Raw genomic sequence first — 16,491 nt, 5'->3', positions numbered from 1 at the left:
GAATAACTATTTAAAATTTATTGTCGAAATAAAATTTAAAACAATTTAAGCACCATTTTCGTTCAAAATATACCGTCTGGAAATCACGAGATGTGCTATCAGTGGAGGTTTATCTCGCGATTTCCAAATAGTATTTTATCCATGAAATCATGCAAATTAAAAGCTGGCGGTATACATAGATACTGATTAATTGTTCTTATTGTAAATTGTTCTTAGTTATATTTATTTCATTTCTTTGAAGAATAGTCGTAGATTTGAAATACGATATTTCACGATTGGAATTTGTAACATAGCCTAGAATTAGAAGTTGAATGTCGTGCGGAAAGTGCAACATTCTTTCATTTTCTATGTACCTTGTATTTGCTTCAGTATGTACATATTTTCGTTATTTGTTGCATAGTTATGTACATTGCAAAATTATTGTTTTCTATTTTATTAATGTTTTCTCAGAGTTTTGTTTAATAAAATCCGAAAGAGGCAGCCAATGGGGTATTTTAGTGGTAGAAGTTTCGTTAAATAAATATATTTTAACGAAGCAAATTCAAATAAAGCGAATCTCAAATTGAATTTAATTTTTAATATATATTAGGTAATTTATATTAAGTTAATTTAATTTGTAATATTTAATTTTAGTTTATAATAAATTGGATTTAAAGAAATTTGAATTCTAATTTCAGATACAGTTAAATTCTAGTTTAAACAGAGTTTAAGTTAAGTGGAATTTAAGTTGAATTTATTATGAATCAGATAATAAAATAAAATTAAATTTAAATTTTGTTTAATTAATAAGACAAAACATAAAATGCTTTATCCATTTTGATAGTTATAAAAAATATTTATTTATAAGTTTCAAATTCATTTTTTTCCAATATTGTAAAAATTCACCGGAGAAAAAATATATCTAATTAGATCAATAATTTTAGTACTTTAAGGCATAAGGAAAAAATGTTTTGTTTCCATGGAATCATTTAGTTTAAATTTTCAAAATAATTATAAATTTAAAAAATCTGTTTCTACGAAGTAATATCAATGAATATATAATATTAGTATTATTAATACTAATATGCAAGTGTAAGATATAGTCAAACAATGTCTAAGTATTAAATACAGAAAATAAAAATATTAAATTGTCCGAAAAATAGGAAATATATTGATTTGCTGACGTACTGAATCACTTCATTGGCTGCTTCGGATTTCAAGCTTCATGTTCCATTGTAAATATATATATAAATATATCGTTATCATGATTTGTGTCTGTGTTTTAGGAATAAATGTTACTGTCACTACTATTGTACTTTTGTTTTTTATTCTGTTAAGACACTGTGTGAATTAAAACTCGAATTGAAGTAATTTTTTTCTTTTTTTTCCTCCCCCCCCCCCGAAAAAAAACGTCAGTAAAAATTATTAATTGTATTAATTGTTACTAACATAGCCTTTTAAAGAAAAATAATTGTTTGTTTTTAATTATCAAGGTAATAATAATCGTATTCAACTAAAAGAACACTGGATAAAGTAAAACTTTAAAAAAAAAGTTTCATTTCATAAACGATTCCTATTCCAGGAAACCAAGATGTTGAAGCTATTCAGTTTCTAATGCACCGCCAGTGCGTACTTACATTCAAAAACAAGTCAAATATGTGTCTCATAACTCAGAGCTTTCCGAACAAACAAGTCAGTTTAAGGCCAAAGCGTAGCAGCCCCAAACCTCCACCTGTTTTGCAGGCTGAGTTCGACCCTTTTGTATCGTTTCTCGTAAATTCCGATTTAGCCGGTTAAAAGTTGACACAAGTAATGGTCCTCAGAGTCAGGGTCCTTTTCTAAGTTACCTAATAGATAACATTGAGCGACAGAGTGCTGAATAAAAGCATCTATGGCAAAAAGCCCCGGTCTGTGGTTCTTATTGTTGTTCCGTTTTGTATTGTTAGCTTGGACTTACCATAACGCGTGTCTGATTTAAATGTGGGGGATTTGGTTTGAATTAAAAATATTTAATTATAGATCTTTTTTAATCAAATGTTGCCATTGATAGTAGTTTATTGAAAACAAGAGTAATTTTAATTCGTGATGAATTCGATTATTCAATAGTTTTTTCATTGAGAGTAACTCTAATATAAGTTTTTAAAAATATAAAGCTCGGGATATCGAGACAAAATATCGATGTAAAAAGAACATATTGAATTATAGATGAACTTCCAGTCATTTGTAGTAATTTTACTGTTAACTTAAAGGCAAATTGTTTCGGAAAACTTCGTGGGATTAATGGGAAAAATTAAATTGAGATCTGTTTCTAGTAACTTTTTCATTGCTAGTAAGTTTAACGTCATTTATTATATTTAATGTCATTATTATTTACCAATTCTGGAGAACGCACTAGGTTTGCTCATCGGGAAGACTGATTGTGCAGCTCATAGGAAAAAAAAGTCATTATTATTATTTTTTAAATGGTTTAGAAAAATTTATGCGATAAATAAAATAGATTTAATTAATGATCAATTTATAGTAAAGTTTTTTAATGATAGAGATTACATTTTTTTATATAATGATTCAGGAATGAATTATTTAAATAAATTTCTGTTCAATTTCTGTAATAGTTTCAAAAATCCCTTTTTCTTTTTTTATTTATTTTGTCTTGAAAATCTTGAAGTAATGAAAGATTTAAATCTTTTGACATCATAATGACTCTATATTTTAAGTTCATATACTTATAATTAAAGTGAAGTAATTTTAAAGTGAAGTAATTTCATTTAAGTTTCAGAGTGGTTATTTTGAATTACTTTATTTTTAAAAAAAATATGGCACACCATAAAGAAGAGAAGAGAGAAAAGAAAAATCTCTTTTCTTTCTCAAACTTATGTATAAGCGAAGACACGCTAATATAGTAGATTCTCGATTATCCGCTTATCAGTTTTTCGATCCACTTGATCATCCGGCATTTCATCATGTTTGTCTATATTCGGTTGATAATAATTGTTTCATTAATTTTTTTTTTTTTTAACAACTTGCTCTAGTACAGTAAAGATAGCTCGTAAACCATTAAAATTCAAACAATGAGAAAAGGTGATTAGGTGTTTGGCTTTGGTAGGAGGGAAAAAAAGGGATAGCTGAAGAATGAGAATTCTTAAATGTTGCCATCTTAATATCGTTTAGCTTAAATACTGCTAGCTACTTAGTTATTGTTTGCAATTTCCCATATAAAATCAGCACTTTCTAATACGCAATTATGCAACACCATCAATGTAAATATTTCAATAAATTAAAGTAATATTTTTTGAACCATTTTAAAGTGAAGTAATTTCGTTTAAGTTCTGGAATGGTTAGATTAAATTATTTAATTGTTAAAAAATATGGCACACGATAAGAAAGAGAAGGGAGAAAACAAACACCTCTTTTCTATCCCAAAACTATAAGCGAAGACACGCTAATATATTGATATACTGATTCTCGATTATTCGCCTATCGATTTTTTGATCCACTTGATCACCCGGCACTTCATCCGGTCTGTTTATATTCGGTGTTGATACTAATAGCTTCATTAAATTAAATTTTTTTTTGCTATAGTTTATTAAAGATGGCTCAGCTCAAAAACCATTAAAATTCAGACTCTCTCCCTCCCTTTTTTTATTTTCTCATTTTTTAAAATATTTTTTTTACAATTTTTCAAAAAAAAAAAAAAGTTGCTATAGTTTATTAAAGATAGCTCAGCTCAAAAACCATTGAAATTCAGACTCTCTCCCTCCCTTTTTTTATTTTTTTAAATTTTTTTTTTACGCTGAATTGATTGAGATCAAATTGGAGAGTTAAGATGAATAATTTGGAACCAATATTGGTTTTATATACCAAAAACCAGTGTTGTTTCTATATATTTGACTTTTTACCCATTTACACCTCTGATATTGTTATTCAGAGCTGGGTAGTATGGTTCCTCTTTACCCTCCCCTTCCTTTTACTCTCTCTCCATCAAAACCCGATGTGTTATTTACTAAGAAATGGATACTCTGGGTAGAACTTTTTTTTTTGGTGTCAGTTTTAAACCCTATCTTTACAGTACTATTATACTGTTATCACAATAAGATTTTTAAATAATGAAAATTTAGATCGCCTATCATCTCTCCCTTCTTAAAGTGTCTCGCTACATTGTTAATATAACTTGATAATCGATTGTCTCTATATATTGTCTAAGATTCATTTAACAAACATACTTTTCGTTTCCTAGACTCTATAGGCCCTATACACTGTGATTATTCACAAGTTTAGAGCTCAAAAAAAGAAGTTGAACCGTGAATAAGATTTGGAGCAATAATCAAATTCAGACATTTCCTTAAGTATAAAAATTAATTAGTGTAGATGATATTTTGGGAAATGAAATTTGAAAGAGAAATTTATTTTATTTAGCAATATTTTTTAATGAATTCTAATTTAGATCAATACAGTCCGGAATAAGAGGCTTAAATAGTTATTTTAAATCATTTGTAATATTTTTTTGGTGCGGTTACAATATTCGAATATCCGAAAATAATTAGAGACAAGCAATAATAGTTTTTAACAAATGTTTACAAATTTATATTGTTTAATTTTATAAGGACCAAAAAGCTCCAAACTTTAGTTATTTATTATTGTTATTTTCTTCTTAAATTTTAGATGAAGTTCGAATTGTGGAAAAAAATGGGACGATTAGTTGCCGAGAAAAGGAAGCTAAAAATATGATTTCTTCAGAAATTTTACTACTCAAAACTAATTTGACTGATTTAGTTCAGAATATGGACTTTATTATCCCAAAAAAAAAGTATGATTCTAGATTATATGAGAATTTGTGTACATGAATATTCAAAAATTTTATCATTACTATAGAAAATTTTTGTCTGATTTTTCATTATGCATGCAGCAATTTCTTGTAGTTTGTTTCTATTATTGCGTTTAATTTAGGACCTTATTTTGTCCAATTAACTTTTTGAAATAATTATAACTGCAAAAATTATAATTAATTTCTTAAATTTTTAAGTAAATTGGATACACACTGACGGAATTTTGACTTTTCGTAAAATATTAAAGAGAACATTACGAAACTTAATATTATTTTTACATACGAATTTTACATCCCTATTTACGCACGTTTAGTTTGGCAAAATTCATCTCCTTATTAATTAATTGATTTGAATGTAGCCTAAAATATGAAGATTAATGATTAAATGGTTAATTAAAAAAATATAGATAACGTTGTCAAATGTTATGGGTTCCATTAGTTCACTGAGAGAACTACTTTTTTTCTTCTAAATAATTAGTATTGACTTGAGTTTCTATTATATTTGTGCATACCATGTAAATTTCAAAATCAGGAGCAACAAAGTAACTTTCGCTTGATAAACATATTTGTTTTCACCGTATTTGAATTCGGGACCCTTAAAACTGGGGACACACACTCAAAGGAGAGTCACAGTTTTGAAAATATGGCCCTAATAGTTTTGTCACGAATGTAGTCGAAAGTTTGATAATAATGTAAATAATTTGTATTTTTATTTTTCTTAACTTTTTTAAAAAATTTTTTTAATTTTTTCTTTTGCGTATTTCACTATTTAGCTGGAACTCAATACGAAAATAATAAGCGAGATCTTTTGTAATATGAATTATGATAATAATAATCATAATTCATATAATGCATACTATATTATAGATTTTACACGCGAGGATCTGACCGATTACACCTCACCAATACCAGTTATTTGATCGATTATATCAGGATTATCCTTTTTAAAATTCTAGGACAAATATCTACATTTAAAAAGGATTTGCCCCAGGAAGTCTACAGTAAGGACCATCTTTTGTTTGCAGTATTCTTTCACAAAAAGAGCTTAATTTTGAACACTATTTGTATAAAAATAAATCTATTGAAACTAATAGAGAAAATACTATTAGCGTCATAAATTGTCGCCTACAATAATCCTTCTTGGTTCAAGCACTTTGAATACTATATTAGATATTACGATTTGCGATGCTAATTATGATTAGGAAAAAACAAAATTTTAAAATCATGATTAGTAAGAATTTATTAACACTTTTACTCGCTTTGGAGCCACGTTGGTACACCCTGAATTGTTGGATAAAATGGCAACAGTTTTGATAAATGACTCTTATTACCTGCTTGATGCTTTTTTATCCTACTGATTGAGATGTACCACGTGGCACCGAAACTCATTTAGGTTTGAAAGAACTTGTTCGTGATTTGAAACGATGTTTATTATAATGTCTAAAAAAAAGTTTAAGAAATAGAGAAAATATTTCCTTATTATTTACAGGAGCTTGAAATTGAACAATATTTCTATAAAAATAAATCTATAGAAACTGATAGAAAAAAAGCCCCATTAGTGTCAATAAATTGTCGCCTATATAATCCTTCTTGGTCACGTGGTACACCCATAATTGTTGGATAAAATGGCAGGAGTTTTGATAAATGACTCTATTTTTACCATCCGTGCTATTTTACCCTACTGATGAAGATGTAACATGTGACGCCGAAACGCATCTAGCTCTATAAGAACTTCACTTCATGTTCATGACTTAAAAAGAATGTTTATTATCATAATATCTGGAAAAAAAAGTTTGAGAAAAAGAAAAAATCTTTCCTCATAGTTATAAAACTCATTTATTGATAGATTTAATGTAAAAAAATATTATTTTTTTTATGATTTAATATAAAAAAGGTCAGAATTTATTTAAATTTTTAGGCATACAAATTTTTATTGTACTCTAAGCTTTGCAATTTTTGGCGACAAAATTTAAAATTTTAACGAAACCAACCGAATAGTTTCAGAATAATGAATTTTTCAAGAATCGTACACTGTAAAGACTGGGGTGTACTATTTAGCCGAACTTGATAAAGGTAGAACAAGGCAAACAATTCTGTCAGGAAACAATTCCGTCCAAACAATTCTGTCTTTGCCTTTTCTAGTTAATACCTAATTGAGCTATCATATATATTTTAAAAGATCTAAATAAATCTAAGATTTTTTTTAAAGTGGGAAAAATTTAAGTTAAGCTCACACGCATTCACATCATGCGTTAAATACTTTCGCTTATGAATACATAAATGTTGGCGAGCTTTGGATAATTTTTATTTATCTTAATATTTTGTTTTATATTTAAATGTAAGCTGACCAGAGTTTGTTGTTGCTTTTAATGCATTTACTGAAACAAAAATTCGCCTTTAAATATGCATGTAGGTTTTCAGTTGTGTTATGAGATATCAATATTTGATTTTTTAAATCTCTAAGCTCTATGAAATAATTACATAATGTATAATTTTTATCTGCTTTGTTTCTGCTAAGCCTAGTTCGAATTTATGATATTCTCTCTGTACCAAACACATGCTTGATTTACAGACTAATTTTATTACAAGAATTTGTCTATACAGGGATTCTAAATTAACGATTATGATTTTTACTGTATATTACATAGTAAAATTAACTTAATTGGCTCTTATGTATATCTTATCTTACTGTAATTAAGGATATATGTGTTACTGAACGCCAAAAATGGTGGTAGTTACTTTACACCAAGTAGTGCAACAAATATTCTGAGTGGTTCACTACTCCAGGAACTGTTTTCGGCTCTACATCACTTTGGAGTAAAGTAGTTGCCACCATTTTTAGTGTTAAGATTCACAAAAAAAATTTTTTTTTTTGCAATTTACTTTTAAATTTTTTTCTTCGCTTATGCATTACTGAGACAAACAGTACAGCAAGTAAGGCTATAAATAAGTAGTTAATGAAATTAATTTTTCGATACATTAAAATGTTTGCATTTGATAATAGCTACAATGATGGTTAGGCTTAAAAAACATGTTGAGTTAGAGAAAATAGAAAGAATGAAATGCATGTCACGTTTTAAACACATTTTTACCCGTTATTAATCCTCTCAGTGTTTGTCTTTGCTTATTTATTCAGCTGTTTTCTCTGAAGAACCTTTTGCAAAATGTTTCGCTTTTCTATCTTTTAGGAGAGCGATGCAATAATGGATTAGGAATTTAGGGGACATAATATGTCAAAGTTTAGGGATAAAAATATTAACATTTATGGAATTTTTTAGTAACGTAATTTAAAATTTTTTTAAAATAAAATTATACTGTTTATTAATTTTATATATGTATTATTTTCCTTTAACGAAAGTGTTTTTAATTTATAAAATATTCTGTTTTTCAAGCATTTAATTTTTTATATATTTAATAATTTCATTTTATTCATTTATTTACTTTTAAAATCGTGTTTATGTTTTGCAATTTTCATAAAACGTAATAAAATGTAATCAAACCGTAATGTAATTAAAATATAATCAAAATGTTATTCATAAAATGATATTGCGTCCCAAATTAATTTTTATTTTGAAAGAAAAACTATTTTCTTTTGGATGGTGCAAATAGTTAGCAAAATTAATAAAATCAATTAAAACCATTTTGCATTAAAAATAATATAATCACTGAAACAGTTTTTTCATCGTTAAAAACTGCTTTCGAATATCATAAAATAATCGTTCAATACAAACTTTTCACGTTTAAATAGTAGAAATAGTTCACATTTACAGTTTGTTTAATTTTTTGTACTATATAAGTTCTGAACCATTTAACTTTGTTTAAACTATGTTCCCTATTTATTGCAATCAAACGCAGCTGAATTTTTGGATGCAAACTGTTTCAATGTGAATGACATTTTTACGTATGATGTATAAAATAATAAGAAGATTAATTAAGAGGAGATCTGCTTAAAAATCTACACTGGTAGCGTAATCCTATTGTATTATTTTTTTTTATAGAGTTTGGAACAAAATTTAAAGTATTAATATATCTTTACCGATTAAATCAAAATAAAGTTATTATCATTTCCTCACAACGCATTTTATCATCTGATATGAGATGTTGTGCAGTTAAGAATTTAGTTGGGAGTTCAGCTTAATAGTAACCATAACTTGATTTTAATTTCCAAAATATTAGTTGAAAAGTGCTGATATTTCAAGTAACTAATCAACAAGTTTTAAATTAGTAATTTGCATTTTAAAATTAGTAACAGAATTTCAAACTTATTCCTGCTAAACTTCACTCTCTTTTACTGAATTACTCCAGCATCTGAAGCATGCGGGTATTTATCATTTCTAAAATAAGAATTTCTGAAGTTAACGGCAAGGGCAGCATTAGAGTGATTCTCACGAAACATGACAATTCACTGTCCCTTACTCCAAGATCTAATACTATAATACTAAAGTAACTTTTTTAAAAAAAAATTAATGAATAGCATTGTTGATAGCATTTTAAAATGACTTTGCACTTGCATTGACTGTTTTGTATAGTTGAAAAATTTAATTGAATATCAAAATGCCATTTTCCTGGCATGCCCCAAACAATGTTTCCAATAATAACAGCTTCGAAACTTCCCATAAATTTTTGAATATCTAAATTTTTTTTTATCTCAACCGGTGTAAGCATCTCTAGAATACACGCAGAGGGTATTATTTACAAAAACTTCGTTTAAATTAATTTTTTCTGTCAATAATTTGTTTGTCCCTAGAAAATCTGGCATTTTCCTGGCTACTTTTATTTAGTGGTTTATAACCGAAATAGATCGAGCCAGTAATCAATATCTTATGTCAATAGATTGAGTAGATATCCTTCTATATGAACATGTCTTGCAGCATGAATAAAGAACCAATTTTTTGGGTCAAAATCTATTTCAAAAAATTTTTCTAGGTGAGTAGGTTTTTGCGTTGTCATTTTCCTGGCTTCTTGAAATCATTAATAGCATAAACTACATAGATTTATCTGAGTTATTTTACGAAATCCTGTTGTTTTTTTGCAGAATATAAACGTCTTAGGCAAAAATATTAAATTAAAATAAAGTTATATGCTGTAAAATGGCGAATTTGTCATTAAATGGCTGTCGTTTTCCTGGCTTATGAATGCCAGGACATTGAAGGATTACTAGAAATTGTTTTAAACTGCTAATACTGTAAGGAGGGAAAGCAAATATTAACCCAATACCAAGTTTATGTATGATTGTAATATGCTTGGATGTAATCAAAGTTATTTATTTATTTAATGATTATTCTAAAAAATTTTATTCTGTACATATCAGCAACAAAAAAAAATTTTGATTCCTTTTACAGTGGACAAAAATAATTAATTTAAGCAATTTATGGTCCATCTAACATAAAGGCTTAAGTTAAGTTACTCACTATTAACTTAAAATGACTGTTTTCTAAACTTCTAATATGTCATTTTCCTGGTATTCAAGATTTGGTGAATTTCTATTTTATTTTATTTCTCGAACAAATATCAATAAACTACACTGCTGTATGTAAAAGATTAATAAGTGTAACTAAGGAAGTATACAAAAACATTTTTAGATTATTTTGAAGATTTTAAATTTGAAGAAATTTTTTGGTCCGAATTGTCATGTTTCGTGAGAATCACCCATTTAAAGAGCATATTGATCCAAAATAATTATGAATTTAAAACTTATGTAAATAAGTATTCTGCCTGCTTTATCAGTACTATTGCCGGTTGCCAGTCTCGGATGTTTCATGCAGCTTATTCCATACAGATGAATTTAGCGTCAGTATTCTCAACCGATTTACTCCTGTTTAGCTCAGCCACTTCTCTATATTATCTAACCATTTAGTAGTAAGTATTACGATTATTAAAAATTAAACGACTGAAAAGTTTTATAGTAGGACTAATTTTGTTATAGTAGAACAATTTCTAGCATCGATAATAATGTTTATTTACATACATTGTCAGCTAATATACGTAATAATATACTAATAACATACTAGATGACGCAAATGATATAGCATAGTATAACACCGAGCAATATTTTGTTTTTTCTGCAATATATCAATTTTTTTATTTAATATTTTGATTTTTTAATAATATACCGATTTTTTAATAATACCTTGATGTTGTAACAATACATTGATTATTCATAATTATATTGATTTTGTAATATTATATTGAATTTTTAGAAATAATAAATTTTTTAAGGAATATATTGATTTGTTTTAATGATCTACTAGGAGGCTTTGCCCCCCGCTCGCTGGCGCTCACCAACCCTCGGAACTGCTTTCGCAGTTCATTTCGGATTGCTTTGCAATCCGATGCTCGCTTTACTCGCTCATTGGATACGTTCTTAACGTCTAGCTTTTGTATACTTTTTTGAACACTGAAGTTCCGAAAACTTTTCACTGTAGAAAATTCTAAACCTGTGCATTTCAATATTAATTTGAAATTGCAAAGAGTTCAATATATTTTTCTTAATCACACTATTCTAAATTTCTGTTGTCGAGAAAAGTGACTGTTGTAAGTTTTGTTTTAAAGTCTTTCCCATCAGAGGGCCAAAACCATGTGTTGTAAAACAATATGAAATAGTACTGAACGCCGGATGTAAAGCATCGGCTTCGATGAAGATAATTTTGTGAGAAATTTTTTGATAATTCGATGAGAATTCACCCGATTAGACATATGATTCTCACTACGTGCTCTTGCGCGCCGAAGCCTATCGATTAAAACGTATTAGCATTTTATATAATATAGATTAGCCATATGATGCTCACTACGTGCTCTTGCTCGCCGAAGCCTATCAATTAAAAATGAAAACTGTTGCCAACGTGAGAAAAGAAATATCATCGGTTTTCTTGATATATACGTACGTATTAGCGTTTTATATAATAAGATAGATAGATTTATTTTTCAAGAATGCATCGCTTTGTAAAGAATATATTGATTTCTCAATTCTATATTCATTTTACCATGATATTATGATTTTTGTAATAATCTACTGATTTTTCAACAATATATTTATTTTTTAATCATATTATGATTAAACAATGATATTAGAAGGTTTAACAATGTGTTGAATGCTAATAACAATATGTAACGATGTATTGCTATGATTTCTATTCTTGCGTATGTAATTTGCACTGGTTGTAGGAAATCTGAGGGACTTTGTTGCTATGTTATATTTTTAGTAGAATATCAACACAATTTGTACCAATAGTGAAAACATATGATATTATTTTAGTATAGAAATATTAACTATAATTTATAACTATTTGTGAATTTAATAGTGAAGTCATTGTTACCATGCTTTGCATACTCTTAAAAGCTCTTAGTTTGATGGATTTTTTGTAAACATATAATACTTATCTAATTATCATAGAAATGTTCATGAAAATTATTTAAAACTAATAACTACCTCTTTCTCGGAAAACTAGAAAAATATATTAGAATTTGTGAAATGATTTATCCGCTTAGCTATAAGAATAAAACAATGAATAAATATTGAAAATTATGACATGACTTATCATTATAGCTATACCAATTTAAAAATGAACAAATATATGGAATATATTTCCATAGTCATTGCTACATCTGTGTGATAATTTAACAGCGGTAACTTTTATGTACTTTTTAAACCTATCTAATTATTATATCTGGCCGCGTTCTAAATTACTTAAAGTTAGTAACTGCCTCCGCTTAAAAAAATAATAAAATATATTGAAATATAGAATACGATTTATAGAATACGAACTTAACTATAGGTTTAAAAGAATGAATAAATGTATCTGACGTATTTCAAAAGCTTGATTACATGCGTTATAACAAGATTGTGATTACTTAAGAGCTTTAAGTTTGAGGAATTTTAATAAACATATTATATTTTTTCATCAAGGCAGGAAACTGTCCTTGCTTTAGAAAGGTTCTGGGTTCAAATCCCGGGCAAGACATGAATGTTCTTTCCTTCGCTGTACTATCTGCCCTCACTGTGGGAGCGACGTTGGCCTACCTAATATGGTGCCCCTGAAAGAGAGACCAACAAAATTGCCCTGTATATGCCTGAATTGACGGATGTTAATACTGTGGACATTGGGGAGAAAAATCTTTTTTCAAAAACTAATAAAATTCAATTAAAGTCATGACACAATTCATTAGCCTGTATGCCTGATTTTAACAATCAAGGAATGGATAACTACATACAATGTGCTACCATCGCTATTTTACGCATGTGTTATTAGTTGGTCATAATTAGAAACAGTTTCATGTTTGTATATTTATTTTCAATATAAAATATTTTTAACTTTTTTATTAATATTCATTAAAAATTAGTAATATTAGTAACCACTTTCAAAATAAACGATATCAAAATGCATAATATGATTCATCAAACCAACTGTAAAAATAAAACTATGAATAAATACGTAGAATGTGTTTCCGTAGCAGTTGTTAACACGTGTTATTACATCATTGTGGTTACTTAACAGCTTTATGTTAGAGGTAACTTTAGTGACGAACTAAATGCGTCAAATGAATACTTTTAACTGATTTACACGCTTTTTACGACTGAAGATTTGTTAGAGCCTTAAAAATATTGACGAAAACTTCGCTCATGACAAGCTTCATGAGTTAAAGAAAAATGCTTCCCTTTCACTTTCATGAACTCTGGAACCCTTTTTTTTAAAGAGCTGAAAGAGAAGTTTTATTGAAAACATAAAAAATAATAACCCTTTCACTGGATAGTTTTATTGTTTGATGTGTATTGAATATGAGATTTATGGAAAGGTAATGTTTATGGGAGATATATTATCTGCTGTTAAACAAAATCGTATAAGAGGTACATTAAAACTGACACTTAGTTGTAGTTTAAAAGTGTGTATTGACTATTTGTTCGTAATCATATACATTTGACATTCATAAAAAATTATTTGTATTTTTACAATGAAATAAACGATGTTTGTTTAGAATGTCTAAATAATTGAACTTAAAAATGGGCAGTAAATTTTAAAATTCTCAGAAAAAATACTAAAATGTACAATACATGACACGCAGCTATATAAACAATTTTTATATAAGTTGTCTGTGTCTAACGCACCTTACCATTAAAATAGTTTGTAAACAAATAACTAAGCTGACAGAAGGGGAAGGAATAAAATATAGTTTTGAGAGCAAAATTGTATGTAGCGGTTTATTCGAATTTTTATGGGAAAATTTTTCTAAAAATTAATAAAAAAATTTTAATATTGCAGATTTGAAATAATTTATCAGATTGGTGACGCTTTGTTTGGTGTACCATCTATTATAAAAAGTTATATTACAGATACGTGTTAGCTATTATTATAATGTTTAGAAAACTTTCGCATTTTGACCTTTGACAAAACGTACTAATATTTGCAGACCATTGTTTCAGACTATCGATATTCTATCTATATTTTTTAAACTATTTGTACGGAATATGAAGAAAAACATATTGAAAAAGATCTCAAAAGAATCATATTCAGATGATTGGCTGTAGCTTTATCCCTAGTTGATTTTAATTTGTGTTCTAAACGTATCATTATGAAGAGTATAACATCACTCTTATATTTACATAAAATCATTTCGAAAAATTCTAAATCATATGCTAAGAATACAATTATTTTGTAGAAACATGATAAAATGTAAAAGAAAAATTAAAAAAAAATCAGGAAAAAATCAATTTTGCAGATCTAATTTTTAAAATAATCTTTTTGTTTCAAAATTATAATTTTCAACTCTTTTTATTCGAGAATTTTATATCATTAGAAATTGTGCTTAATTATACAGTACAAGGCTTTAAATTAATTTCCGAATAAATATATCTGCCTAAAATGAAATTTTAGTGTAAAATTTTAAAGCTTTTGTGTTTTAGTAGCAATAAGTACTGTAATTACCAATTTAATACTTAGTTATCATGCTCATCAAATATTTAAAATGGGTTTAAATTGAGAATTCATTCAGTTTTTATATCTTCCGTATGGAATTCTGAATTTGAAACAAGAAAATATTTTTATTTTACATTTATAAAAAGTAAGTAGTGAACCATAATAGGATTTAATGATTGAACATTGAACTGTAATAAAGTTACCTTGAACCATAAAAGTGGGTATATTTATTTTAACCTCAATAAGACGTTAAACTGAAATAAAGTATAATGCATTCAAATTTCAGGTTGCTTATTTTACAGGATTATGTGGTTCAACTTAAAACCATATTCAGGTTGCAGCAAACTTGTCAGGTATTATTGTACAACAATTTCTAAAATTTCAGAAAGTGTACATTTAAAATTTGATTGGTTAAAACTCAAGTTAGCATTTTAATTTGAGAACAACTTTTTTCCACAGAAAATAACATTTGTAAACTTGAATTATTTTATTTTTTAAAGTTTAATACCAACGAGACTAACTTGCTGATTTAAAATTAATTTAGAGGTAATAATTTGTATTATATTTAACCTCGTTAAGGATCTCCTTGAAACGGAAAAACCATTTTACTTCTTCTTTTTATAGAGTTTTATGTGTCCGTAATTTGTTTACTAATTTAACAACAAATTAATATTTTTAATAACACTAAGAATGCTATCAGAATCTACTGCCGGTCAAAACTACCAGTATATGATAAAATTTACCATTTACGCTTTTCTGGTTCTATGGGAACACCAAAAAGCTTGATAACTTTTATCGAAGTATTTTGGCAATGATTTTCGTAAAATTATCGAAGTATTTTGGTAATGATTTTTGTAAAATTAATCATAAAATATGATATTATAATATGTGATAAAATTTGGAAAATGCGGTGAAATTCGATACTTTTATTATGATACTGCATGGTATAGAGCATACCATAAAAACCATTTATTTGTTCAAATTTTCTTTTTAGTTTTGTATTTTTCACTAAATATTTGGTAAAAATGATAATTATTTTAAAAACCAGAATTTTCGTTAAACCGTTACAAATGAGTAGAAAACTTACCAAATGAATGGTCTAAATACCTTCAAACTTGGTTTTATTAACCATAATTATGTTTTCTTTTAACGAGACATTTCTTCTCCGTGTATTTTTTATGATTATGAAACGTTTGATACATTATGATACTTTGAAATCGTGTAGAAAACTGATGTAAAAGGTACATATTTTAGGTTTCTTTTAAGGAATTTTTGCATCATAAAGGAAAAAAAAAGTAAAACATGTCGTTAATTCTTCAGACTATGTAATAAACAATCTTTCTCAATTTATCAAGAGACTAAAATTAATAAAGGAAAATCTGTAAATAAAAAGTAGAAATTTTCTATAATTAAAAAATTGTGACTTAACATTTTAGCTTAATTAAGAAAAAGGTCAAAACACTATCTAATTCAATATATTGAAAAAAAAAAGATTTAAATAAACAAGTACTTCATACTTGTTTATAGACAAAAAGTATTCTTGTAAGTAGCGGTCCTGCAGCAGCTGTTCACATGCTGCTATAGAACCATTATATTTAATCAAAATAATAAAATAATAGTATTATGAAATCTTTAACAGTATTTATTCTGTGCATACATAGCGAAAAAGTTAAAACTTAAAACTTGGTTTTATGATTTCAAAAAATAATAACTCTATTTTTCAAAATAATTTCACTCTTTTGTATTTTAAAAAATTGATTCCGTTTTTGAAAGTAATAC

Source organism: Parasteatoda tepidariorum, chromosome 10 (genome assembly GCF_982258835.1).
Source record: "Parasteatoda tepidariorum strain Cologne lab strain chromosome 10, Ptep-v5.0, whole genome shotgun sequence".
NCBI classification, from domain to species: domain Eukaryota; kingdom Metazoa; phylum Arthropoda; class Arachnida; order Araneae; family Theridiidae; genus Parasteatoda; species Parasteatoda tepidariorum.
The sequence above is the reverse complement of the archived record's forward strand: the minus strand, read 5'-3'. Positions refer to the sequence as shown.